Source organism: Hylobates moloch, unplaced genomic scaffold, assembly GCF_009828535.3.
Source record: "Hylobates moloch isolate HMO894 unplaced genomic scaffold, HMol_V3 SCAFFOLD_13, whole genome shotgun sequence".
NCBI lineage: Eukaryota > Metazoa > Chordata > Mammalia > Primates > Hylobatidae > Hylobates > Hylobates moloch.
The window spans coordinates 73,553,383-73,562,519 of NW_026652288.1; positions in this window are offsets into that span (position 1 = coordinate 73,553,383).

Consider the following 9,137-nt stretch of genomic DNA (forward strand, 5'->3'; position numbering starts at 1 on the left):
GCTTGGCGGGCCCAAACTCGGAGCAGCTGGTCAGCCCTGATGGCCCCAGGCAATGAGGGGCTTAGCACCTGGGCCAGTGTACCCCAGCAGTGCCGGCCTACCGGTGCTGCACTGGATTTCTCGCCGGGCCTTAGCTGCCTCCCACAGGGCAAGGCTCAGGACCTGCAACCAGCCATGCCTGAGTCTCCCCCCCACCGTGGGATCCTGCGTGGCCTGAGTCTCCCTGACAAGTGCCACCCCCTGCTCCATGATGCCCATTCCCATTGACTGCCCAAGGGCTTGGGAGTGTGGGCGCAGAGCATGGGACTGGCAGGCAGCTCCACCTGCGGCCCAGGTGCAGGATCCACTGGGTGAAGCCAGCTGGGCTCCTGACTCTGGTGGGGACTTGGAGAAGCTTTGTGTCTAGCTAAGGGATTGTAAATACACCAATCGGCACTCTATATCTAGCTCATGGTTTGTAAACACACCAATCAGCACCCTGTGTCTAGCTCAGGGTGTGTGAATGCACCAATCGACACTCTGTATCTAGCTACTCTGGTGGGGACTTGGAGAACCTTTGTGTGACACTCTGTATCTAGCTAATCTAGTGGGGACGTGGAGAACCTTTGTGTCTAGCTCAGGGATTGTAAACACACCAATCATTGCCCTGTCAAAACAGAACACTTGGCTCTCTGTAAAATGAACCAATCAGCAGGATGTGGGTGGGGCCAGATAAGAGAATAAAAGCAGGCTGCCCAAGCCAGCAGTGGCAACCTGCTTGGGTCCTCTTCCACACTGTGGAAGCTTTGGTCTTTTGATCTTTGCAATAAATCTTGCTGCTGCTCACTCTTTGGGTCCACACTGCCTTTATGAGCTATAACACTCACCATGAAGGTCTGCAGCTTCACTTCTAAAGCTAGCAAGACCACAAACCCACCAGGAGGAACAAACAACTCCAGACGCGCTGCCTTAAGAGCTGTCAACACTCACCACGAATGTCCGCAGCTTCACTCCTAAAGCCAGCGAGACCACGAACCCACCGGGAGGAACAAACAACCAACTCCAGACGCGCTGCCTTAAGAGCTGTTAACACTCACCACGAAGGTCTGCAGCTTCACTCCTGAGCCGGCGAGACCATGAACCCCACCCGAAGGAAGAAACTCCAAACACATCTGAACATCAGAAGGAACAAACTCCGCACATGCTGCCTTTAAGAACTGTAACACTCACCGCAAGGGTCCACAGCTTCATTCTTGAAGTCAGTGAGATGAAGAACCCACCAATTCTGGACATAAGATGACAACCATGGCCTTTTCTTCCTTCTTGCTTCTTCCTGCCTGGTTAGAAAAAGGAAATATATTACCACAAAACCATAAGCACTTGATAAAAAACTGAGCCTTAAAGTGTGAAAGTGAAAAGATGGAAACAGACTGAATTTCTGAAAACAACTTTGAGTCACCATGCTAGTTGTGCACTTCATGATACAAACAAATCCTACTGTCAGTAGTTTTTTTAATTGCAGAAGGCAGATGAATGTATTCCTTATGAATGTATCCACCCACTCTGTTTTGTTCATGCTCCTTTCCATTCAACAATGTAATCAGCAGGTTAAGTGAAGAAATATATGTTCAAGGAACATTTATTTACTATTTCTCTTGACCATGACCAGACCAGAGGCAGATAAAATAGGTCGGTAGCTCCCAAGAGATTCTTAAACATGTACATACAAGTTAATATTTTAATACACATATTCTTCTAATTTAGTTTTATCAGTAGATACACATCAAGACTCTTCTCTGGACTTTCTCATAATATATTGCAAAAGTTTGACACCATCAGCTTCTAATTTATAATTATTAATTTACTTATATTGATTTTTACTTTATAATCAGGAAGTAGAGTGGGGATCAGAGCATAATACTATTTTATTAAACTATTTCATTGTTTTTGGCTCATCTCACACTATACTTCTGGTAGCAAGAAAGCAAATCATTCCATCTTCCTGTTTGATTGCTCCTCCATATCAACATGATGATCTGTGTATATTGTCCTCAATTTGCTGGCATGACTCATTACATTTCTGCCAAATATTCCAGTGGATGTTTTCTGTTACTAGATTAATGCACTCTCTGATTCTTTCTCTGATAAGTATGTCTCACTTCACATTTTATCTCAGACATGTTAATAGCTGACCTCCTTAGTGACATTTAGAAAATGAGATGAACAGAAACGAGCATGTTTTATTATTATTTCCAAGAAACTTTTATTCCTTTACACACATTTGGGGTCACATAAGAAGTCTGAGATTTTGACCAGACATCTGCCTTTATAGAGGCTTCCAGCAATTAAGCCTGAGAATGTTTTCAGCATATAAAGAGAGAAATGAATTTAAAAAACAGCAAGAAGGAACAATCAAGATATTAGTGAATTGTATTTAAAAACATTTGGGGAGAAGAAATTTCATAGTACATGATATCTGACAATTAGTGATATTTGATAAAGAAGTATCAGATTTTGTAAAGAAATAATATTTGAAATTAGAAGACTAGATAATAAGGCCATGTGGGCCTTTTTTAATGGGATAGTATTTAACATAACATTCACCTAATTCTGATTTTTGAGGCTGAGTTTGCTACAGACAATTAGGCTTTGACTGTGAGCTACTGAGATGAGGTAGCAATAAGATAAAATAAGAAACCAAAAATTTAATGTGAGAAAGTGAAATGGTCAGCTTGTTGAACTTGGTTGCATTTTACTAATATGATATAAAATAAAGCCATTTGCTGAATTGATAAGAAAATGCTAGGTAATGTTTTTATAAAGTTCTAATTTTCTGTCTCATTTTTATTATGAAAACAATTAAAACTGAAATTGCATTACCAGTATTATTACTGCTATGCTGATATTTCATAGATACTATTTGGTGCTTTGGTATTGAGACATTGGAATGATAAAAAGAAACAATACACGTTTTATGCTTTTGTGTAATAAAGAGTTTTCATGCTTCTCTTTAAAGTTTGAGATTATTCTAATTAATAAAATTAAATAAAACAATATTTTAAAGAATTCTGTCACTGCTTTTCCCTGGTTTATTTGTACTTATTGAAAAGTTTATGTAACTACAGCAATAAAGTACACAACTAAGATCAACTTCCTTTTCTTTCCAAATTTAAGGCTTTTAAAAAAATATTTTTGAGTCATTTTCAGAGATGTGTGAAACTAACAGCAAAACTGCCCCCATTTGGGGATTATAATTTGTGATTGGCAAGACACATTAGATCTTCAGGTGTTGGAAATAAAAAATTAAATATAAATACAAAACGATAAATAGTGAGTGATGCCACGTGGCCAAGTGAAATTACACAAGACTAGGTAATGAGATTACAATGTGAATCTTGAGACATAAGTAAAAACCTCAAACCTATATAAGGCCTGGAGATGAAACTCAGCTACCCAAATTCAGTACCTCAGCCTCCCTAATGAATGTAAACATAAACGATGTGTTGCCTGAAACACAGTGAGATAAATATTCAAATACAGTACATGACTGTGAACAACAGTTAGGGTAGTGGTAATGGTGCAGAGCAGTTGAGCCTCAACACTGGGGCTTAGCCTTGGAAGGGTTTTTGGCTTTGCCCAGGAAATAATTCAAAGGCCAGCTGACGGTGTTAGCCACGTTTATTGAAGTGGCAGCGTACAGCAGCAGCAGCAGTTCTGCCGTTTGCCGAGCAGGGCTACACCAGAAATAGTGTGCCCACAGTAGAAGCTCTGAGACATTTCTGCAGTCATATTAATACCCACTTTTAATTATATGAAAATTGAATGGTGGACTATGTAGAGATTTCTAGAAAAGAGGTGGTAACTTCTGGGTTGTCCAGTGGTTGACATGGAAAGACGTAGTAACTTCCAGGTGTTGCCATAGCATTGGTAAACTGCCATGATACGCTACTGGGCACGTCTTATGGAAAGCCGGCTCCACCCTGTCCCTGTTTTAGCTAGTCCTCAATTCGGTCTGGTGTCCCAGTCCCACCTCCGGACTCAAGCCCCACCTCCTACCTCAGTACCCTATCTTCTGCCTATATATTTTTGTTGGTAAACCAAAATATGCCCAAGATGAGCATGGCACACATTCAAGTGGCGACTCACTTTGATCCTATTTGATCCTATCCCCACTTCCAACCAAACTAAAATGGGTCCTGGAGGTCCAGGATTTGTATTTGTTATATTTATGGCAGTCATTTCAGTGGCTTACACAAAATTCTACCTTACATGGAGTAGGTACTCAGTAAATTATTTGCTGAATGATTAAATTCTTTTATGGTATAGACAAATTACATGCAAAAGACAAATATCTAGACACACTAAAAAGGACTGACAGGAGTGACATCATATCATGTAAACAAAATACAGATGTCCATAAATTTATTACAAAATTTGAGCTTATTTAAATTTTTTTATGTCAAAATGAAGAATTATTCATTTCATAAGAAAAAATTTATAGTTAATCTTACTCTCAAAAATAAAAATATAAAAGTTTTTACTTCAAAATTATAGTTTCTGTTGAAGGACTTACACAGATATCTTAATGTTTTCTAAGAAAAATTATTTCATTTCAGAGAAATTAAATTTTGTCCCAATTATAGGTTGTTTTTTAGTATTTATGAATTTGATAGTTATTTTAACAGCTCACTTAAAAGTTTTTCTCTATATTTTTAGAGCATTCTTGGCCTATATCTCCTTGTTAATAATAATAACAATATCACGCCTGTAAACCCAGCACTTTGGAAGACCAAGGCAGATGGATCACAAGGTCAGGAGTTCAAGACCAACTAGGCCAACATGGTGAAACCTCATCTCTACCAAAAATAAAATAAAATAAAAAATTAGCCAGGCGTGGTGGCATGCACCTGTAATCCCAGCTACTCAAGAGGCTGAGGCAGAGAATTTCTAGAACCCAAGGGGCAGAAGTTGCAGTGAGCTGAGACTGGGCCACTGCACTCCAGCCTGGGTGACAGAGTGGGACTCTGTCTCAAATAATAATAATAATAATAATAATAATAATAATAATAATAAAATCAATAACAATACATAATGTGGTTAAAATGTAATTCTGTTTTAAATATCAATCTCAAATACATATTATTAGATCTCTCTTATTTTATTATACTTCCCTTGATATTTAATTTGTAAATGTCTAATAAATTTGAAATGCTGACAAAAGTTAAATAACATGTAATGATCTTAACTGTAGTATTATCTTTAATAACTTAATTCAACTGCTGGAAAAATTAATTCATACAGAAGGCATCATCTGAGAACAATTTCATTGTGTTAAATTGCTTTATATTCAATATGCTCATTTAGGCATGCACACCTTTTCATTTAGGGGCATTCATGTTACAAAAGTCCACAAACTTAGAGCATTAAGTTGACTATGCTATTTTTGTTCTTGCTAAAATTCCAGAGCTAATACAGCTAAAAGAATTGCTTTAAGATTGGAGCATGAATACACACTTATCTCAATGATAATATAATGATTTAAATTAAATACATTTTACCATTTACTTCAGAATAATTACAGTTACGAATGACTACCTATTCTCAGTAAATTACTTCAAAGACATTGATTTTACCAATTAAACATTTCTATGTATGTCTAAGAGCAAAACATCTTTAATCTGTGCCTCAGCTTTCTACAATCATTAATTTTAATGCTCATTGGTTACGTGCACACTCATTTTGTCTATGTTTTTTCACATCTATTTTTGAGCACTGGAGCAGAACACCCCAGCTCACAGCCTTTTAAGTTAAAATTTCTTTTGATATGATACAGAGTCACTGGCTAGTCACTTATTTGAATCAGATAGCACTTTCACCATTTAAAATGTTTTGATTAATAAAGGCAGAATTGGATATATTAAAAAAATTTTAAACTTTAATTAAAAATTATTTTAGTAAATTAAATATGGGTTGTATATTATTTTCTCATATCTCTTCTCTCTCCTCCTGTCTCTTTTCTAGTTAGCTTTTACCTAATAACAGCATGTTAAACCATATTCATTCATGTTACAAGTTTTAAATTCTAAGAAATGAATTCATTTGGAGAGAGTAACTGGAAATTTAAAAAGGAGTCATCACTACTTAATATAATATTTTATTAAGTGTTAAAAAAATTACTTTGAATAATTAATGTATTATTACCACAGGGTCAACACTTCTATTAGACTTTATTAGTCATACAGGAAATATTACTTTGGCAAATAAGCTTATGCAAAATGATTGAGTCAAAATTTTTTTGAGGGTGTTTAAACTTTAATCCTCTCTGTTTCAAACTGTCTTAATTATGATGCAAGATTATAACTAGCCCCTAGCAACAGCTCATGATTTTGCCAGTAATATGACTTAAGGAAAGTTATTTCATTTATCGAATATTTTACTTTGTATATTTGCATGTCCACTTTAAAGTTATGTTTTATTTAATCATTGATAAGGTTTGGCTGTGTCCCCATCCAAATCTCAACTTGAATTGTATCTCCCAGAATCCCCATGTGTTGTGGAAGGGACCAAGGGGGAGGTAATTGAATCATGGGGGCAGGTCTTTCCCATGCTGTTCTCATGATAGTTAATAAGTCTCATGAGATCTGACAGGTTTAGCAGGGGTTTCCAGTTTTGCTTCCTCCTCATTTTCTGTTTGCCAGCCACCATCATGCAAGATAGGACTTGCTCTTCCTTGCCTTCTGCCATGATTGTGAAGCCTCCCCAGCCATGTGGAACTCAAAGTCCAATAAACTTCTTTCTTTTTTAAATTGCTCAATCTTGGGTGTGTCTTTATCAGCAGTGTGAAAACAGATTAATAAAGTCAATTGGTATGAATAGAGTGAGGCATTGCTGAAAAGATACCTGAAAATGTGGAAACGACTTTGGAACTGGGTAACAGGCAGAGGTTGGAATATTTTGGAAGCCTCAGAAGAAGACAGGCAAATGTGGAAAAGTTTGGAACTTCCTAGAGACTTGTTGAATAGCTTTGCCCAAAATACTGATGGTGATATGGACAATAAAGTCCAGGCTGAGGTGGTCTCAGATGGAGATGAGAAACTTGTTGGGAAATGAAGTAAAGGTGACTCTTGTTATGTTTTAGCAAAGAGACTGGCAGCATTTTGTCCCTGTCCTAGAGATTTGTAGAACTTTGAATGTGAGAGAGATGATTTGGGATATCTGGTAGAAGAAATTTCTAAGTAGCAAAGCATTCAAGAGGTGACTTGGGTAGTGTTAAAGGCATTCAGTTTTAAAGGGAAGCAGAGCATAAAAGTTTGGAAAATTTGCAGCCTGATGGCAATAGGGAAGAAAATCCCATTTTCTGTGGAGATATCCAAGACAGCTACAGAAATTTGCATAAGTAGCAAACAGCCTAATGGTAATCCCAAAGACCGTGGGGAAAATGTCTCCAGGCCATATCAGAGACCCTTCATGGCAGCCCCTCCCATCACAGACCTGGAGGAACAGGAGGAAAAAATGGTTTAATGGGCCTGACCCAGGGTCCCCATGCTGTGTGCAGCCTAGGGACTTGGTGCCCTGTGTTTCAGCTGCTCTAGCCATTGCTGAAAGGAGCCAATATACAGCTCAGGTTGTGGCTTCAGAGGGTGGAAGCCCCAAGCCTTGGCAGCTTCCACATGGTGTTGAGCCTGTTGGGTGATCAGAAGTCAGGAATTGAGATTTGGGAACCTCCACTTAGATTTCAGAAGATGAATGGAAATGCCTGGATGCCCAGGCAACATTTTGCTGCCCAGCCAGTGCCCTCTTGGAGAACCCCTGCTAGGACAGTGCAGAAGGGAGTTGGAGCCCCCACACAGAGTCCCTAATGGGGCACTGCCTAGTGGAGCTGTGAGAAGAGTGCCACCATCCTCCAGACCCTAGAATGTTAGATCCACCAACAGCTTGCACTGCATGCCTGGAAAAGCCACAGACACTCAACAGCAGCCAATGAAAGCAACTGGGAGGGAGGCTGTATCCTGCCGGGGTGAAGCTGTCCAAGACCATGAGAACCTACTTCTTGCAGCAGCATGATCTGGATGTGAGACCTGGAGTCAAAGGAGATCATTTTGGAGCTTTAAAATTTGACTGCCCTGCTGGATTTCAAAATTGCAAGTGCCCTGTAACCCCTTTGTTTTGGCCAATTTCTCCCATTTGGAATGGGTGTATTTACTCCATACTTGTACCCCCATTGTATCTAGGAAGGAACTAGCTTGCTTTTGATTTTTCAGGCTAATTGGCAGAAAGGACTTGCCTTGTCTCAGATGAGACTTTGGACTGTAGACATTTGGGTTAATACTGAAATGAGTTAAGACTTTGGAGGACTGTTGGGAAAACATGATTGGTTTTGAAATGTGGGGACATGAGATTTGGTGGGGCCAGAGGTAGAATGACATGGTTTGGCTGTGTCCCCATCCAAATCTCAACTTGAATTTTATCTCTCAGAATTCTTACTTGTTGTGGGAGAGACCCAGGGGGAGGCAATTGGATAATGGGGGTAGGTCTTTCCCATGCTATACTAGTGATAGTAAGTCTCATGAGATCTAATGGGTTTAGCAGGGGTTTCTGCTTTTGCTTCTTCCTCATTTTCTCTTTGCCTGCCACCATCCACATAAGATGTGACTTGCTCCTCCTTGCCTTCTGCCATGATTGTGAAGCCTCTCCAGCTATGTGGAACTGTAAGTACATTAAACCTCTTTCTTTTGTAAATTGCCCAGTCTTGGGTATGTCTTTATCAGTAGTGTGAAAACAGACTAATGCAATCATTACGTATCTGGTTAGCGGTAAATCAAGTTAAAAATGATACTATTTGTAGAAAACCACTTTGTAAAGGGCTAAGCAACTACAAAAATGTATTACTAAGTAAGAGGGAGAAATTGGTGGACATAAGTCACATATTTAAAGACAATATGACATATCACTTTTGAACTTTCCACTTCATTATTTTCCATAAATTAGTTTTTTTGTCACTACATACTCTTCTTTTGGCTTTATTATTTTTTAATTATCAAAAATGTAGATAGTTTGATCTATATGGTCTGGTGAGTTTATTCTCATTTGCCTACTCTGGGATCCAAGCATATACATACACATATGTGCTGTGTGTCTATGTGTCATATAAAATGCGA